General features: G+C 40.3%; 1 protein-coding gene across 1 annotated transcript in view; it reads left to right on the top strand.

Annotated features, from left to right (window-relative positions):
• The window catches only part of LOC133800070 (uncharacterized), a 127,841-nt gene that overhangs the window by 106,607 nt on the left and 821 nt on the right, over window positions 1-20,413 (top strand). The window lies entirely within an intron of this gene.

The raw sequence follows: 20,413 nt of genomic DNA, 5'->3' as shown, positions 1-20,413 counted from the left end.
GGAGTACGAGCAACACTATCCAGCACATGATATGGAGTTGGCAGCGGTGGTCTTTGCGTTAAAAATCTGGCGCCATTGTCTTTACGGAGAAAGGTGCGAGATTTATACGGACCACAAAAGTTTAAAGTACTTCTTTACTTAGAAGGAGCTCAACATGAGGCAGTGCAAGTGGTTAGAGTTAGTGAAGGATTATGACTGCGAAATCTTATACCACCCGAGGAAGGCAAACGTAGTTGCCGATGCGCTAAGTAGGAAAAGTTATGGAAGTTTAGAAGCATTAGCCAGACTAGAAAAGCCACTGCAGCAGGAGCTGATCAATGCCGGAATAGAAGTAGTTGTCGACAAACTGGCTAACTTGTCTATCCAGTCAAATCTGCTAGAAGATATACAGATTGGACAAGAACCGGACGACACACTAGCAACACAAGTGGATGCAGTCAGAGAAGGCAAGACCACAAATTTCTCAATATCTAGTCAAGGTTTATTGAGATATAAGGATCGTGTATGCATGCCAAATGATCAAAGGATTAAGAAGACGATTCAAAAAGAAGCTCACAATACCCCATTCTCAGTTCACCCAGGGTCGACCAAGATGACTCATGACATCAAGGCAATCTATTGGTGGCCAGGGATGAATATGGACATAGCAGAATTTGTGTCTAAGTGTCTAGTATGCTAGCAAGTGAAAGCAGAACATCAGCGACCTGCAGGTTTATTGTAACCGCTTAGCGTACCAAAATGGAAGTGGGACGATATAGCTATGGACTTTGTGACAGGTTTGCCACGAATGAATAAGCAGCCTGATTCCGCTTGGATAGTAATAGATAGACTAACCAAGTCGACTCATTTCCTGCCTGTTAAGACTTCATACACGGCAGACCAATATTCAGACATCTATGTCCAAGAGACAGTACAGTTGTATGGAATCCCCAAGACAATAGTGTCGGATATAGGATCGGTGTTTACATCGAGATTATGGGGAAGTTTACAGCAAGCTATGGGTAATAAGTTAAGTCTTAGTACAGCTTTTCATCCTCAGACAGACAGACAGTCCGAGCGTACGATTCATATTTTAGAAGATATGTTGCGTGCTTGTGTGCTTGATTTCAGAGGATCATGGAATAAGTATTTGCCGCTGATAGAGTTCTCCTACAACAATAGCTACCAGTCAACGATTGGGATGGCACCTTATGAGTTGCTATATGGAAGAAGGGGCCGATCACCGTTGCACTGGGATGAGGTAGGAGAAAGGCAGCTTCTAGGTCCCGAAGCTGTTAGACAAGCTCAAGAAGCAATAGCACTAATTAGACAGCATATGCTTGCTGCTCAAAGCCGTCAGAAAAGCTATGCGGATGCCAAGCGACGCGATGTGGAATTCAAAGTCAGAGATCAAGTCTTCTTGAAGATATCTCCTATGAAAGGTGTAAAGCGGTTTGGGAAGAAAGGCAAGCTTAGTCCCCGATTTATAGGTCCTTTTGAGATATTGGACAAAGTGGGATCAATTGCGTATAGACTAGCCCTACCGCCAGCTCTTGCAGATAGCCACAACGTGTTCCATATCTCGATACTACATAAGTATGTGTCAGACCCATCTCACGTCCTCAAATACAATACGATAGCACTCCAGAAAGACTTGAGTTACGAGGAACGACCGGTTAGCATCCTGGATAGGGGTGAAGCAGTTACGGTCCAAGAGTATTCCTATAGTTAAAGTCCTATGGAGTAATAGTTCGGAACAGGAGGCAACGTGGGAGTTGGAGGAGGACATGCAAGGCCGGTATCCGTAGTTATTTGGGAGGTAAATTTCGAGGAAAAAATTCTTTTTAGTAGGGGAGAATTGTAGAGTCCAAGAACTTTACTTAGCTAGTTAGATAGTAGTAACAATAGTAATAGTTGTAGTATTTTTATGACTTGGATCTTGGTTAAGACCGGGATTTGGTTGGACACTCGTAGTAACACTTGTAGATTTTATAAGTTTAACCTATAGTTTAAGAATATTAATTTTAACCTAAGGTCTAATTAATATAACTAATTATGAATGTGATATTTATTATAATATAAGGTTTAGATAAACCCAATAAGGAAATGACACTTGTCATGTGTATGTTTAATGAATAATTAAGTATTTTGAGGAATAAATTTATTAAGAGTAATACTTGAATATCCTAGGGTCTGCCAGCAGTTTTGAAATCGTTAGAGGACTTAGTCAAGGCTGTTTACTCAATTCAAATTAGGCTGAAAAAGTGCAATTACATGTATAATATTTCAGTGTATGCCGATATATCGCAGCACTAGGGGGCGATATATCGCCATACGAGGATACGGAAAACACGTAACTTCACACGGCCACCTCGAAGAGCCTCGGGCATATTAGCCCAAGCGATATATCGCCTACTAGGGGCGATATATCAGCTGTAGTGCCAGATATTTTAACGTTTTTGAAACCGAGCTTATTTTATTCCTTAACCTCTTGATAAGTCTAGAATCTTATTGACCGAGTCTTCGGCCTCTGCTGAACGATTATTCAAAGATTTTTCAATTGAAAAGTCATTATTTTATTCAAGCTAAATAAAGATCTTTTCATTTTTTAACTCTATAAATAGGACTTAGTACCCAACCATTTCTTCATTCATCAAGCTAAGTTCAGAGTCTGCAAGCTGCTACGTTATTTTAGAGTGGTTAAACACTTGGGTTGGGGATATATGCTTTATCCTTATAAGCTTAATAAACACTCGGGATGTAAGGTTCATAGTATATTTCGGTTCGAGGTGTAGTTCGGTTATAGAAGAATTCGAGGTATTCCATATTCTAGTTCCTTTCTGTGTTATTCTTATAGTATTCTACTCAAAATCCTAACTCATATTCTCTATTTGTTTAGGCAATCTAAGATCTTGAATGTAATATTCTTATTGGTATTTATCCTTTCAATGGTGTAGTTCATTCTTTTCATTCCTTTTTCTTTAGTATACTCACCTTTCTATTATGGTTTTTAGGAGTGTTCCAAAGTCCCGATTCTGTTCTCATATCCCGGTATTTTGGTAAGGAAAATAGGATAGGATTTTATATGTTGTATGATATGTTATATGTTATCTTATGTTATGAAATGTTATATTATGTATGTTGATAGACTTGGGCATATGAATTGTATAGCTAACAAGCCCCAATAAATTTATGGGCATATGACTTGCTTAGCTAGCAAGCCCCACAAATCTAATGGGCATATGACGTAATTAGTTAACAAGCCCCAAGTAGTATAATGGCCATTGTAGTAATACATGACATATGTTTATGATATGCTTATAGTATATGTTTATGATATAGCATATGTTATGATATAATTTTATGTATATGATCTATGTTGTAGATTTTCCTTGTTGGGCATTAGGCTCATTCCTTTATGTTTATATGTGCAGGAAATTAGCTATGGCGGCGGGAAAGGTTCTTGGCAGCTTGGGGATGTGTTTTGAGGCTGGATGAAATCGATGGACTGAGCGTTCGATTTGAGGATGAAGTCTTTAAGTCTTTAAATTATTATTTCTATGTATTATTTTTCGCACTATGTTTTGTAGCCAATTTATTCTAGTTATGTTATGTTTTATTTTTAAAACAATGGGATCCCATATCCTAACTACATTTTTTATGTATTCAACATTGTTTTTACATTCTTAAATAAAGTTATGGTATTTTTATAAGTACGTTTTCTTATGATTAGCATAGTATTTATTAATGGTCCAAAGTCTAGAATAGTTGGGTCGTTACAGAACCTCGGTATCTTGGTGCAGTAATAACTCAGATAAATCCTTTGGAAACACGTTCAGAACTCACAAACCAAACTGGTCTCCTCTAGTCCAACGTTTCCTATGATAGCTCTCAAGCCTTTGACATTGAGGTTGTGGGGATGTGAGGTTTAACTATAACACCCACAATCATACCCTCAGGCTCAAAATTACCATCTCTTTCCTTTTCACAATCTATGGTTCCCCCATAGTTGGCTAACCAACCCATAGCTCTTACTACGTTGAAGTCCTTATTTTATATCCAAACGAAATCTGCAAATAAATCTATCTAACTTCCCTGGTAAGGATTTAATTCATCTCCTAGAGATTACTAACTTTCTAGTAGGAAACAAGGTTCCAGGCCTCACACCATTCATATCTCAAGGTATTCTAAGTTTGTCTATCACTACACTAGACATAAACAATGATTGGCTTCAGCTTGTCACCTACATCATGTGAAATCAGGATAAATTTTTCAATCCTCAGTTCCACCCTGACCGTTACTCTGAGTATCCCAAAATCGCTTATCTAACCCCGCGGTACTAGAAATGTCAATATTCCTTCCTTTCTGATAAATGGAGCCACCACATTTACTAGTCCCAGTAAACGAAGGAACATTCTTCCTAGTATCACATCTTGCCACACCCTCTCCCCATAAATTGTCCTCTGTCCTCTTAGCAATAACGGATTATATGCCACCTGAGCATAAGCGATAGCTCCCAGCGCAAATGTGATTCTCTCATCGCGAACTATCACAACATTCTACACCTTAACAAACCTTTCTTTCCTTGTGGCGTCTATTCGCACTAAGTCGGCAGTAAACTTAGCTTACCTATCAAACTTAAGGGCATATTAAGTCACGATCATAATGCCCTTGTCCACCTACGCAAATCAAACTACATCTTTATAATATTTTTCATTAAATAACTCTAGACTCCTCCTCGGTCATTGCAGCAACACTGTGTGCCTGGGATACAACCTCCCATCCTTTCCGAGCATCGTCTTATATCATATAGTTAGCATAAGTAATCCTATCATCACCCATCATCCTCATAAAATCTAGGGTGAAACTATTCGTGCTTATCTGCTGTTTGATTCAGCTCTAAGTGGATTTGAGCCTCCCTCAAAAACAGAAAGGTATTACTTCCAGAACCTCTCACCCAATGGTTCCAATTGATTCCCTACTTTAGGTCGCACTACCAAAGGTACCAGTGTAGGAATCACATGTTGGGCAACATCCTCTGGCAGAATCTGTTGCCTCAGCTGTCTTATCTCTTCTCCATTTCCCTATAATCTAACTTGCACTTTAGGAAGCATTTGCTCCCTCCCTATGAGGAGTAGACTTAGGTTCAACAATGACATTATCCGCCTCTACACCCTTGCCACCGAGTCTAGTTGATTGCATCAGAAGCACTATTTCTGAATATTTCTACCATCGACGAATCTGACTTATCAAACAATGGTAATGACCTCAAAGCCGTCCCACAGTCAAACTCGAACAATTAAAGCATTCACATGCAAAAAATAACGCTTACAAACACATCTTTTCATATTCACTTAGCAGTCAAGGGCCAGACTCTATCAGTATATTTCATACCCCCTATTCTAGCATGCAGATAAGGAAAATATGGTTTAATTAAGCAATTAAATAGGTATTCAACCATTATCCACCAAACTGTGAGTTGAGCTTATCTATAGCAGCGAACACTCATGTTCAATCGATCTTTAAGAACCATAAAGCCTTGGCAACTCTTATACCAAGTTGTAACACCCTTCTAATCTAGGACTGTTACATTGTGTGTTTAAAGTAGTGCTTAACTTGTTAAGTAATTCATTTGGACTCAAAAGTGTAATTAAGTCTAATAAAAAGTTTTGGTATGAATAATTTTGGTCAAAGATATAAAATTTTCATTGAAACTTGAAATTATTACATGGGATCCGAAAACAAGTTCTAAATGAAAAGTAGTTACAACCAAAGTTACAAAAATAGCCGGCCTAAGCGGAAAAACCAAACTCATAACTAAAGTCTCTTAAAGTAACTCCACCATGGTTGCCGAGCCGACAAAATATGTATGAGTCACTCCAAAGCCCCCCAAGTCATCGCTAGTCTACTTTTAGCTTGCCCTTACCTGCACAATAGAGAACCCGAGAGCCAAGGCCCAACAAGAAAACCTCACATGGCATAACAAAACATCCAATGAATCATAAGTAATAAACAACATGCTTAACATATAATGAATGCACTCACTCCGGCCATATAATCATAAACATGTTTCACAATTTACAAGTATACTCAATCCAAACACATGAACCAAGTAGCCTTGCCGAATGGCCAAACCAAGCAAGGTGCGCATCTCGGCACCAAGCTTACGGTCCATGCCGGGCAAGAGTGGGGATTGCATCCTTAACTTGACCCCACCTTCACGGCCCACATTACGCACAATTTTTTACTGGCCCACATTACACGTGATTTGTGATAATAGATTGTACTGATCATCCACAGATATATCAATGCTAACATACATAGAAAACTACCTGCTTTATGTGCATATGCCAATTTTCTTACCTCGAGTCCTATGCTGCCAACTGAACGACCTCGAGTGCGATCCTATTCCCCGAGCCTTGTGGAATTCCTAGTCACAACATAAATGGTATTCTCATTAAGAACTAATTCTGAAAAATGGGTTTCAAGAGTAATCCCTCGCTCTCGAGACCTCCAATTCCATCGGTTCGGATGATGGAAACGTCCCCCGAGCCTAATTCCTGAAATTAGAAAATTTGAGTCCTAAAAGGGTACTAGCGCCGCGATACTGACCCCCTCGCGCAGCAGTAGGCAAAGAGAACTAAAAATGTTCAAAGATTTGGTTCATCGCTGCGGCGCTGGCGCCACATCCAAAACCCAGAAAATTGTGTTTTTTCCCTACGACTCAAGCTCAAAACCACCAAATTGCCTTAAATCTAAACCAGGCCCATAATTCATGCATTCAAGCAAACATACTCCTCATATATCATCAATTACCAACAACTAAACATAAAATTCATTTCTCAATCCAAAAATCAAAGTTTTAGGTCACTATTCTCTAATTCCTCCCATATTCCAAAAATTCACCACAACCTAATTAAATTTTGATTTCTCAGTAATAATCCAACACTTATGTCAACGCATGGATACATTTTCACTACAACTACACCCATCCAAAATACTTAGCATCCCTCTATTTCAAAAATTAAACCCAAACCCGAAGTTCCTATCTAGAACACAACAACTACAAGATGAAAAAGTTGGGTATTTCTTACCTCAATGATTAATTTGAAAATCTCTAGGTTGAAAGTATCCCTTTTGCAGCAGCCACTTCCCTCCTTTAAAGCTCTACTCACCCTTCAATCCCACCACAAAAAGAATCAAGAGTTGCGTTCTAGCCTAAGTGTTTGTCTTCAAACCCTTTAAAGAAGGAAAACTAGGAGAGAGTAAGAGATGTATGTGAGTGACCCATAACACTCGGCCTTTGGTAAACATTTATTAGTGTAATGGTCAAAAGGACCATTTTTCCTCTAGCTTGAGCTTAACCTCAAAACTAAGCACAAGGGCATTTAAGCCATTTAGCCTAAATTCCCACTAAACCTCAAATTTTACCAGAAATTCCAAATTTAATTCACTAAACCCAAATATTTCCCAAATTAATTACATTTGCCAATAAATCTTGAAATATTAAAAATTCCAAAAATACCCATAAGCTCGACTAGAGCAAGACATTTATCATCGTTGTGACTTTTCCGTTAAAACTGCCCAAAAGGACCAACTTAAGCTGAATCTCACAAATATATTCATATAATAATGTGGTCTCAAGCACATAGCACATAAAAATTTAATTATACCCTCAATGGGTCAAAATTATGAAAATGTCTCTTTTTAAGAAATTGCGGTCTTTAAACACATTTAATACATATAATCATACATACTTAAGTATATAATAATATAATCCACATAAATTCCACCCATGCCCTCCCGACATACCGATTAAGGAACTAAACTTTATTAGGAGTTTTTGGATGCTACAATAATCTTCTACGAAAGTTATAAAATATCGACTTCGTCCTCTAGTCAACATTCCATTTAGTTTACGTAAGTCACTATGTATCAAATCTAACAACTTAGAATTTCTTTCAACACTTGGAAAAGATTTCTTAACCATCTTAGATCTAACACATAATTCACATTTATCAAGATCAACATTATCACAGTCAATCAATCAACATTTAATTTCTCTTCTAATTGTGCTAAGTCCTATAAGTGCAAGTCTAACATGCCACAAAATTTTAGAATTTGAGTCATGTATATGACAAAAAGAACTAGAAGCTTTGTTGTTCAAATTGTAAATAGTGGTATAAAATTTAAACATGCCATCACAAGCATATCCCATCCCCAGAAATACATTTCCCTTTGACAAAGTAAGCTTGTCAGAACCTATCACAACCTTGATTTCTAGTTTGCCAAGCAAATTGCACTAACAAGGTTTCTACTCATTTTTGGTACTTACAAAACATTGGTGAGTAGAACATTCTTGCTGGATGTGAAGAATATATCAATAGTCTAATTTCATTCAACCTTTGACCTTTTCTTATTGCCCATTTGTATCTCATGTCACTACTAAAAACAAATCTTTTTAGGGCGCGCCCCCTGCGAACCCTCTATTTGAGAGCCTTAAAAAGTGAAATTTTTTAGGGCGTGCATTGCGTGTCCTAAAAGAATATTTTTAGGGCTCGCACTGCGTGTCCTAAAAAATCACGTTGAGTGCCTTAAAATAAAGTTCTTAAGGCTCTCTTCATGTGCCCTAAAAGAATATTTTTAGGGCACGAAATGCGTGCCCTTAAAAGTTAAATTTTTAATTTTAAAAAAATTAATTTATATTTATTTTAATAAAACATTAATATTCATATATAAAAAAAATTATATTAAAATAACAAAATTTGTACTCATAAAACAAATTATATAAACAATTTAATTGTCTTGTTTTTTTTAAAAAAAAAAACTAACTTGTACAATTGAAATTATTCTATCAATTACACACAATTGAAAAACACAACAAAACTATATACACAAATAAAAACTTCATTGTAGATAATTCTTACAAGCTAGAAAGAAAACAATAATCATCAGCTTGAAGAAGAATTTCCTATTGCCTTGGTTCTCTTAAATATCTAAGTAGAGTTTTAGCCTACAATATAGAATAAACACCTTTAAAGTCAAACCAAAACAAATATAAATAGAGAACTTGAAGTTGCAGAAGAAATATAAAGGATGACTTTGGTTTTCAGTCACAAAAATGATTTATATAAAAGTTGTACATTTCTTATAAAACAGGATAGCCTCAAATATAAAATACCAAAATTTCAACATATCTATTGAAAAAAAAAATTAGCAACAATAAACAAAAACAAAAAGTATGAGACATATATCTATTCAAAATTGAGGCTTAAGTAGTTAGTTTTAGTTTACAATACATACTTGTCTGTCTCAATTCAAAAGTGCTCAAGCTAGTTAATAGCACATTACCACATATACAATAAAAAATAAAAAATTAATATATATATACACACACACATATATAAATATATGCACCGTACAAGTAATATGCATCAGATTCTATGTCCATAGTACTTAGCAAGAAAAGAAAAGATAATATAGTTATAAATAACAACATCGAGAACATATATATAATATACTTAGCTAATTAATTACAAGATATGAATTTGCGTTACTATATATTAATTTCCTTTTTTTTTTTGAAGTCTAGTAGAGCACTAAATTAAATAGTTAAACAATAATCCACACAAAGTCTATTTGGAGTCTAATAGAGCATGAAATTAGTGTCATATCCATCGATAGCCTAAATTAGTGCTTTGTCAAAGTCCCTAAAAACACAATATAATATGTATCATATAAAAACAAATAATAAATCTTAATAAGGTAGTTCCAACTCACAATAGAAATATATTGCAACCCATCATCTAATATGAGCTTAGTCAAATGTATCACTTGAATAGACAATGCCCAGAACATCTGCATACTTCAGCTTGCAATACAATTTTGTTTTTTTGCATATGACAAATAATTTAGTATACCATTGAATATGCTAAGTCGATTTAGAAGAACATGCAACAAAATTGCAAAATAAATTAACCTATCAATTCATTTTCTTTGATAGTTGAGGTGTGATATATAAAGTGCATAAAACAAGAACATCATTTCAGACAGATAAATCAACCATATTAAATTTTTAATTATGTTGATATTGAAATCATGTGCTCATTGGGTTTAGATAATACTTTATTTGTGCACAACATTAATCGTACTTTTGGATTGCAAGCTGCATTACGTATTACCAACATTTAAATAAAAGGAGTGTAAACATTAGAATTGAAATGAGGTTAAAATAACTTATCTCACCATGTTCAGACATTTAAGAATAAATTGAAAGTATTCGTACTTAGTGGCCCAAAAATTCACAGCATTGGAGCATGCCATCAATCCTTAATCAATAACATATAAAAAAAATCCCTAATCAATAAATTTTCTCAAAAAAGATTAATAACCAAATACAAACCTAATAATCAATCTCAGAAAAAAAATACATAAATAAAGAAAAAATAATGTACAAACTAATAAATCAGAATGTGAATCAAGACAACAAACAAACAAAACATATTACAGTAATAATTTCCACCACAATCCAGTGCCATCAACAAAGAAAACTAACAACAATCACAAGCATTACTTGAACACAAATCCTCAAAATGAAATCAGAAACAAAATAAACCAAAAAATAGAGAGAGAAGGAGAGAGAAATAGAATGACAGAGAGGAGGAAATACCACCGTCAATGAGTGGCTGCCCGAGGCCAAAAAGCCACGCATGTTGCTGCTATTGGGGTTTTATGCCCTAATTAAAACTCAATTTCTTTTTAATCTCATTTTATTATCAATAATAGAATAGAAATCATTTTTTACTTCGTCAATCCCTTTGCACACATATTTTATTTTCATGATTATTTGTTTAATATAAACTTCTATTAAATCCCGAGCATATTTATATGTAAAAACAGTGGAATATAAATATGATTATATGTTCAAACATAAGTTAGTCCTATGATTAGTTAGTTCACATGTGTTGACTAGGATTTTTGCCAACTTGGAGTAGATGCAAAAACGACAATAAACACAATATCCTTGAACAGAAAATAAAATGACACAACCAATTGTATAGTGGTTCAGCCCTAATTTGTTGGTAATAGCCTAGTCCACATAAAGTTGTGATATATATCAATCTATACTCAAGATCAAATGAACGCGAGCCAACTGTGTTTCTTAAGTATAAGCTGTAAAAATAGAATGTCTATATAAAAAATACAAGCTCTCTGAGAAAATGTCCCAAGAATTCCCCCAATAAAATTTCAAAAGTCCCCTCAAATGATGTCATGAGCTCTTCATTTATAGGCTCATGGATCGTACATGAAATGTCTCCCGTTTTGATGGAGTCCTTGGTTGTTTTAACTAATTTTAATTCATAAAATAATAAACAAATTCAAATTACAGAAATATGGCCATTACTTCAGGATATCTAAGAGATTCGCATGGTACTTATGAGCAATTCTAGTTGTAGTTGTTACTGAGATGCATAGAAAAGTCACTGGGTAGCTAACTCTTGAGACTCTGACATACCCGGTCAGTTACACTTCTTAATTCTGACATAGCTGGTCAGCTGAGTCTTCCTTGTGAAGTAACTGGTCGGGTAAATCTCCTTTCTGATGTAGTTGGTCGAGTAAAATAATCCTTGACCCGGTAAATTCATACCTGGTTGAGTGAATCACTTCCTCACCAGGAAAATTCTTACCTAGTTGGGTAAATCACCTCCTAACCAGATAAAACCATCTTTTTAGCCAATGTTCTTCTGACCAGTGAAATGAAGACTCCGTAGGTCATCTTCTAACCTTTACACTTTCCTTGGTCAACACGTTCATTGACAAGTAATGTACCACTTCATGACCATGCATTTCCACTTGTCAATTCTGATTGGCACCTCATTGAACTGAAATTTTGGGGATAATTTTGCCCCTCAAGTTTATTATATGATTTTCTCATATGACAAACTTTTTCTCTAACTTGTAGTTATTCAGGTCGTCTAAAACCATAATAAAATTCTGACCAGTTAAATCCCAAAAATCGAGTAACCAATCAAAGATGTAGTGAATACCATAGCAATTACCTCCACATGGTGACCCACTAGAAAATTTATTACTTTTTGTCTCAAAATTCCAAAAAATGACCCTCTGGATTCTCCAGCCTTTTCAAATAGACCTATGATTGAACTTTTCAGTCCATGATAATGGTAGTTATCAGTTTCCCAAATAGTGGGATAACAGGAGACAGGATATTGTTGACGGTGAAATTTCGTCAACGAACATAGATCGGTAAACTCAAAGGTAAGTATGATGATATTCAGATAAGAACTTAGAATGAACTTATGGAAGAATCAACACAAATCAACAATGGAATAAATCTTTGTATATTGCTTCACAACCTTCATGTACCATCAAAAATTTCAACCCTCTATTCTGAGGGGTCAAGTTCTATTATAACTGGGCTCTAATGGCCCCTTATACATGGTGGTCCGTCTAGACAAAATAGTACAAGAGTACACTATCAGGGTCATGGCACAGGTGGTAGTGGTGTAAGAAGAGTGGTGGTCTACTCTAGTACGTGTAAGGGGCATGCATAGTGTGCATCCACTCTCTGTACAAATCCGTACCTCCACTACCTGCGTGATACATATGTCAAGGTCATGCTTCTATCCTCCTCATGGTCATACATTCTGCACCTGTACATGTACGGGTACTTTGTACCTGATGGTCACTCTCGCATCTCCAAGGCATGTATCTGCTAAAAGCTATTCTACGTTCTACTAAGTGTAGGAAAGCTTGTGTGTTGACACGAATGATATACTCAGTCATCTATACCACTATTGGCTCGATACCTAATAGTTCTTGGGTCTCTCCTATTGCTCCTCGGGCACTCCTTCTAGAGGCGTTACACCCCACACAGGTACGCAAGGCACGAGACCATGGTGGTGCGAGGTACCTTAGGGGCGCGAGACCATGGTGGTGCGAGGCACCTTACGGGCTGCGATACCATGGTGGTGCGAGGCACCGTAGGGACCGTGAGACCATTGTGGTGCGAGGCGCCTTAGGGGCCGAGGGACCATGGTGGTGCAAGGCACCTTCAGGGCCGCGAGACCATGGTGGTGCGAGGCACCTTGGGGGCCGTGGGACCATGGTGGTGCGAGGCACCGTAAGTGCCACAAGACCATGGTGGTGCAAGGCCCTAGTGCATGGCCGAGGGGTGATAGGTGCGAGGCCCATGTCGCGAGACACTATGTGCGCGGCCGAAGGGTTCTAGGTGCAAGGGATACTGCGCCTCGCTGTGCGAGGCTGGGCGAGGTCCATGTCGTGAGGCACATGGTCTCGCTACACGTGGGTCAGGGCGAGGCACCAGGCGCGAGAGGCATGGCTCGCTGTGCGAGGCTAAGGGGCAAGGTGTCTGGCGTGAGGCGCATGTCTCACTGTGCGAGACACATGCCTCGCTATGCGAGGCTTGGGGTGTGATGTGAGGCACTTGGCCTTGCTGCACGAGGCTTTCCGAGGGATTGGTGTGGGGCATTCGACCTTGCTACGTGAGGCCGTCTGAGAGATGATGCGAGGCATTTGGCCTCGTCACGCAAGGCTCGGCGTGAGACGGCGATCCTATTGGTGTGCCACCTTGGACATTTGGCTGCGCGGGACACCTAGCCTCGCTATGCGAGGATCTTCATGGGCTGCGACATCGAGGTTCAAGTGGGCATCCAAGCCTCGGCACTTGGCTAGCCGAGTCGCATGGGGCTTCGCTTATGCGAGGTTCTTGGCCTTGTGAGAGGTGCGCGAGTGCACTTGGCTGGCTGCCTATATGAAGTCTCATGGTGTAAGGCACTCGGGTGCCTTGGGTGCCCTAAAGTCTATATGAGGACTTTATACATGGTTATACAGGCCTCCTTCTTTGGTGCCTTGCACCTTTAGCGATTTTTTTATTCTTGGTGGATTTTTAGCATCCACACTTTCCCCCCAGTCTATAGGGAGGCCTTTAGGCATTCTTATAGACTCTTCTCTTCCTTTTTTTTTTTGTGTTTATCATGCTCCAGGTCCTTTGGAACCCACGTGAAAGGGGGTTTGACAGGTCTCTCTTTGGTGCACCTTGATTGTATCTATAAGGATATGTTGACCCATTGGGTTCTAGTTATCCTTTTATGTATTTTTACGCGCACTTATTATTTCTTGCGTGAAGCGTCCTTCTCGTCATTAGGCATAGTACTATTTTTGCAAGCGTCTTCTTTCAGACCCTTTTTGCAAGCGTCTACTTTGAGACCCTTTTTGCAAGCGTCTACTTTGAGACCCTTTTTGAAAGCGTCTACTCTAAGACCCTTTTTTGCAAGTGTCTACTTTGAGACCCTTTTTGCAAGCGTCTACTTTGAGACCCTTTTTTGCAAGCGTCTACTTTGAGACCCTTTTTGCTATTTTTGAGGTGATCTCCCCTCGAATTGGGACTTTTATGGCTAGATGGTCCTCGTTCAATATTAAAATTGGTCGGTGACCCCTCTAGCATGACGTCTCCTTCTACATGGAATCTTCAGATGTATTTGTAGTAGGGCGACTGGAGGAAGTTTCGCTTTCTTCAACATGCGAGTTCTTAAGGCCTTCTTCAACACGTATGTACTTCTGGGCTCTATCGAAGAAGTCGTCTAGATTTGAAACTTCTCTTTTGAGCATGTTACCCCAGAACTTGCTTCCTGGATGAACTCCGACTATAATAGCCATCTTGAGCTCCGCTTTGGTTAGACTTCCCACTTTTGTTGCCTCCATATTGAACCTATGGATATAGTTCTTCAGACTTTCATTTTTGCCTTGCTTTATGTTAACGAGGCTGGTAATTGGCATAATGTAATCGCTGACCGCATGGTGCTGCTGAAGAAATTCGTCAGAGAATTGCTGCCATGATTTGATTGTTCCTGGCCTTAACCTCCTGAACCACTTGTATGCAACACCTTTGAGTGTGACAACAAATAAATTACATTTTTCTCTGTTGTTGACCCCTATTAACCTCATCAAGTTATTGAAGTAATCTAAGTGATACTTTGGATCCGCAGTACCCTCCTTTGGGGTCATGCGAGGCACTCTAAGGTTGGTGGGGATTTTCTCAGCCTGGATCTCCCTTGTGAAGGGCGAGTCATGGTCAAATTCTTCATCATCCCTGTGACCCCCAGGGGAAGTGATATCTTTGCCCTGAGGGTGCCGCGTTTGGATGTCTAGCTCCCTCCTCTTTTTGCATAAGGAGTCTTGTGGGTTCTCAAGCCGATCCCTTGCCTTGGTTATGTTCCTCGGGGGAGCTGCGGGGGGTGCGTTTCTTACTTCTGACCTTTTCCCATGGAGTTCTTCTCTTAGGCCAAGGGCGCCTCTTTTGAGCTAACTTCTGCTTCGCTCTTACGGTCATCGTCTTGTCTCCACCATTGCTCCCAGGGGCGTTTCGTCGACCTAGGTCCCTCATGGTACCTTGCCGGGGGAGTTTTATTGATGGAAAGTCAAGTTTTCCCATCGTTCGTGGGGACAGTATTTTCCCCTTTTTCACGCTCCTTCACTTTTCGCTTAGCAAGGGGTATGCTCGACTATCCTTTTAGGAGGTCGTTTAAGACCTCCTGCAAGTTCTCTATCGTGGTTTCCAGTCATCGGGTCTTTTTATACAACTCGTGAATCTCATTCCTGTAAAGGCGAGTCCTTGAGCTAGAACTTATTGAGTGTACTCGGGGGCTCTTGCCCGGCCTGTGCGTCGAGGGACCCGGGTCTTGGTAGCCTGAGCATGGTGCCACCAGGGACGTGGGTACACTAGCAGCTCTGAGTGATCTCCTTCGGGCTGGACAGCTGGGGATGATGCTTCCTTCTCCTCCCCTGGGGGAGGACACTCCTCCATCATATCTCCATGCCCAGGCGATGGAGGGTCTTTCCTGGAAGCCTTCATTCGTTCTCCGTTCAGGTGAACCTCTACGTCTTGTAGTTTCCATAGGAGTTGTGAACGCCTTGGCATCTTTCTTTTCTGGAAGTGATGAAAGAACGTTGGCTTGATGCTTGTTCTTCCCACAGACGGCGCCAAACCATTGACGGTGAAATCTCATCAATGAAATTAGATCGGTAAACTCAAAGGTAAGTATGAAGATATTCAGATAAGAACTTAGAATGAATTTATGGAAGAATCAACATAGATCAACAATGGAATAAATCTTTGTATATTGCTTCACAGCCTTCGTGTACCATCAAATTTTTCAACCCTATATTCTAAGGGGTCAAGCTCTATTTATAACTGGGCTCTAATGGCCCTTATACATGGTGGTCCCTCTGGACAAAATAGTACAAGAGTACACTGTCAGGGTCATGGCTCAGGTGGTAGTGGTGTCAGAAAAGTGGTGGTCCGCTTTAGTATGTGTCAGGGGCATGCATATAGTGCTTCCACTCTCTGTACAACTCTGTACCTCCACTACCTTCATGGTACAGATGTTAGGGTCATGCTTCTATCCTCCTCATTGTCGTACGTCCTACACCCATACATCTATGAGTACTTTGTACCTGATGGTCACTCTCGCATCTCCAACGCATGTATCTGCTCAAAGCTATTCCACGTTCTACTAATTGTAGGAAAGCTTGTGTGTTGACACGAACGATATACTCAGTCATCTATACCACTAATGACTCAATACCTAATAGTTCTTGGGTCTCTCCTATTGCTCCTCGTGCACTCCTTCTAGAGGTCTTAGACCCTATATGGGTATGCGAGGCATGAGACCATGGTGGTGCGAGGCACCTTAGGGGCCGCGAGACCATGGTGGTGCGAGGCACCTTACGGGCTGCGAGACCATGGTGGTGCGAGGCACCTTAGGGACCGTGAGACCATGGTGGTGCGAGGCACCTTGGGGGCCGTGGAACCATGGTGGTGTAAGGCACGTTAGGGGCCACGAGACCATGGTGGTGCGAGGCACCTTATGTGCTACGAGACCATGGTGTTGCGAGGCCCTAGTGCATGGACAAGGGGTGATAGGCAGGAGGCCCATGTCACGAGACACTATGTGCGTTGCCGAAGGGTGATAAGTGCAAGGGATGCTGCGCCTCGCTGTGCGAGGCTGGGCGAGGTCCATGTCGCGAGGCACATGGTCTCGCTACACGTGGGCCGGAGTGAGGCGCCAGGCAAATGGCACTCCTCTTTGTGGCGCGAGATGCATGCCTCGCTGTGGGAAGCTAAGGGGCAGGGCATCAGGTGTGAGGCGCATGCCTCGCTATGCGAGGCTAAGGGGCAAGGTATTTGGCGTGAGGCGCATTTCTCACTATGCGAGATTCATGCCTAGCTATGTGAGGTTCTGGGTGTGATGCGAGGCACTTGGCCTTGCTGTGCGAGGCTGTCCGAGGGATTGGTACGGGGCATTCGACCTTTCTATGTGAGGCCATCCGAGAGATGATGCGAGGCATTTGTCCTCGCCACGCAAGGCTCAGGGCGAGACGGCGATCGTATGGCTATGCCACCTTGGACATTTGGCTGTGCAGGACACCTAGCCTCGCTATGTGAGGCTCTTCGTGGGCTGCGACCCCGAGGTTCAAGTGGGCATGCTAGCCTCGACACTTGGCTAGCCGGGTCGCATGTGGCTTCACTTATGCGAGGTGCTTGGCCTTGTTAGAGGTGCGCGAGTCCACTTGGCTGGCTGCCTATATGAAGTCTCATGGTGTAAGGCACTCGAATGCCTTGGGTGCCCTGAAGTGTATATGAGGACTTTATATATGTATATACTGGCCTACTTCTTGTGTTCCTTGCATCTTTAGCAATTTTTTTATTCTTGGGGGATTTTTGGCATCCTCAAATATAATAGGAGTTTTAGGATAATTGAGGGTTTCCCTCTTTCCCTATAAATAAGACCACGCATGCCTATCCTTCTCAAGCCAAAAAAAAATATATCACAAAATCACATCCTCCTTGTCTTGGCAGATTCTCCATCAAAGCTCCTAAGAGTGCTCCATTTTCTTCAAGTAACTCAAAGGCGTCTCTCAAAAAATCAAAGTCTCTTCCATCCATTTGGGTAAGTTTTCCTTCTTAATCTTCACTTTTAAACATTTTGATGCTTTCCAAATCTGCACACACTTTGCTCGAACCTGTGGTAGCTGAAACCCTCTTTTGGGAATGCTCTATTTGGAATTTTTGTGATGAATCTTTGGAGGATTGTGCTTTTGTGGTTGTTTTGATGTAGTTTAGGCTTTGGGTTAGCCAATTTCACTTCCAATTTCATGAAATTTTAGAGAAAATATAATTTTCAATCTTCAAACACACTTTCGTGTTCATGAGTTTGTATTAACTTATAAAGTTTTCATGAAACTTTTCAAACCATTGAAATTCCCTTTTTGATCTTGTTTGTGTGCCCCATGATTTGGAAATTGTGTTCTGAATTTTTTTTACATTATCACTACTAGGGTTGTTGCCATAGAGAGGCGAAATTTTTTTTGAGTTCGAGCGGATTGGACTTAGGTTCTGCTCAAAATTTGTATGAGAACCGTCTTGGCTCGCCTTGCGTGGTCGGAACCAACGCCTATCTGGTCGGGTAGGCCTTAGCCCCACGGACCACTCCTAGCCGCTCGGGTCTTCAAGTAACTCCTTCAAACTCCCTAGCTGCTCGGGTTTGGAAATTCTCCTTGCCTAGTCAAAACTCGCACCTAGCCAGTCAAGTGAACCTTAGCCCCTCGGACCCCTTGCAACCGCTCGGGCTTGGCAGTTTGCCTCGCGTGGTCGAGACCCGCAACTAGCCATTCGGGTTACCATTTTTAACCCCTTCAGACTTCCACTTAGCTCCTTGGCAAAATACTTTAGCTGCTCGGATTACGCACCCAACCACTCGGGTTTTATGCGTATTTAGCCGAGCACAAAATCTCATAGTTCAAAAACACATAGCACAAAACTATATGCCTAATGCCCCCGAACACATAGTACCAAATAACAATTTCCTTTTTTCTTGTGAGCTACTTAAAATTGTTAACGTTGCTCAAAAATGCTTTTATTTTGGCAGTAAAATGTTTTCATTGCTCAGAGAAATTTTTCACTGGGCAGTAAATATCTTTTCTTTCAAGCACTTTTTTTTTTGTTTACTCACCTCCCTGTAATTTTTGTAGGTGAATTGTTTTGACTATAGGGGAGGTCACAACCAAACAGACTCTCCCAAGATAATTAACACCCTTCCAGGCAATGATTCTTCTTTCAACTCTCCGAGAAAACAAACTCCCGAAGACCGTCTTTGTCGTCTCAAGAAAATCCTTAACTGATCAGCTTTATACTTCCTTCACGAAGAGCAGCTCCTTAAGCAACAACATCAGCACCAACCAATGATGGTGAAAAAGTCCAATCGACTTCCTCAGGATCAACATCCCAAAGTAGCTCGTAGAATGACACAAAAGGTAGTCGAGTGTCTTCTGTCATAAAATATTTATTAGAAGAAGCTGAGAATGAAGCCTCTTCAAGGCCTCCTCGCTAAGTTTGAAAAACTAGTAAACCTAAGAGAAAGGCTACCCAAACTTTTGCAACAAAAATCCAACAAATTGCTACACTCAAACTGAGGAAAGAAGAAGATCGTGTGCCTTCTTGGTTCTTTGCTAAGGCTTCCAAGATGAACTCCAAAATTCTCAACAGGCACATTCAGACTTTGGGGCTTGAAGGAGTAAATGTGATATGTCTGAACCCATACCAGTGAGCCAATAGTCCTGGTGGAGCCTACTATGCCTGATCTAGATATCACATCTATGCTGGGGCTACTATCCATTTGCATCCTTTCTTTCGGTCAGTAGCAGATTACTTTAATGTTTCTACCTTCCAGATTGCTCCAAACAGGATACAAGCCATATCTACTTTATACATTCTCTACCACTTCCAGGGCTGGAACCCACCTACCCCTCATGAGGTACACTATTTGTTCGATTTTAGGACAAATCCCAGCAACAAGAATACATGTTTTTTCCACCTCTTTCATAGGAAAAAATGGGTTAAGTATCTTCATGGGATTGCCCATAAATCGAATCCTAGAAATTATTATACATAATACTTTCTTCCTCCAGAAATTAAAGCCAACAACCTGGCTTTTACGCATGCGGGCCCTATTTATCAACCTCTCCCGACAAAGGAAATGCATTCTCGGGCAACAGATCTTGCTAACATACCCATTAAGGAGAAGGATGTTGAATAGTTGGTCACCTTGGAGAATATTTGATTGGCAGGGTTGTTATAGAACAACCAAGACATTGGTGTGGCCAACACTACTGATGAAGTAAACATGACTGACTAGTAAAATTCAAATACCGAAGTAATGACTGACCAGTTCTCTCCTAAACCATCTCCTCAGCCACATCGACCAAGTGATCTTATCATTAGAGAACCTCTTCCTGAAAATCCTCACTGACCCGTCTTCCCTACCAGGCCTAGGAAAGGAAAAATCATTGAGCTCCTCAAAGAAGATAGCTCATCGTCGGAAGACAAAGATGATAT

This window comes from Humulus lupulus, chromosome 9, assembly GCF_963169125.1.
Source record: "Humulus lupulus chromosome 9, drHumLupu1.1, whole genome shotgun sequence".
In the NCBI taxonomy this organism is placed as follows: domain Eukaryota; kingdom Viridiplantae; phylum Streptophyta; class Magnoliopsida; order Rosales; family Cannabaceae; genus Humulus; species Humulus lupulus.
This window is presented reverse-complemented; position numbering and strand designations above follow the sequence as displayed.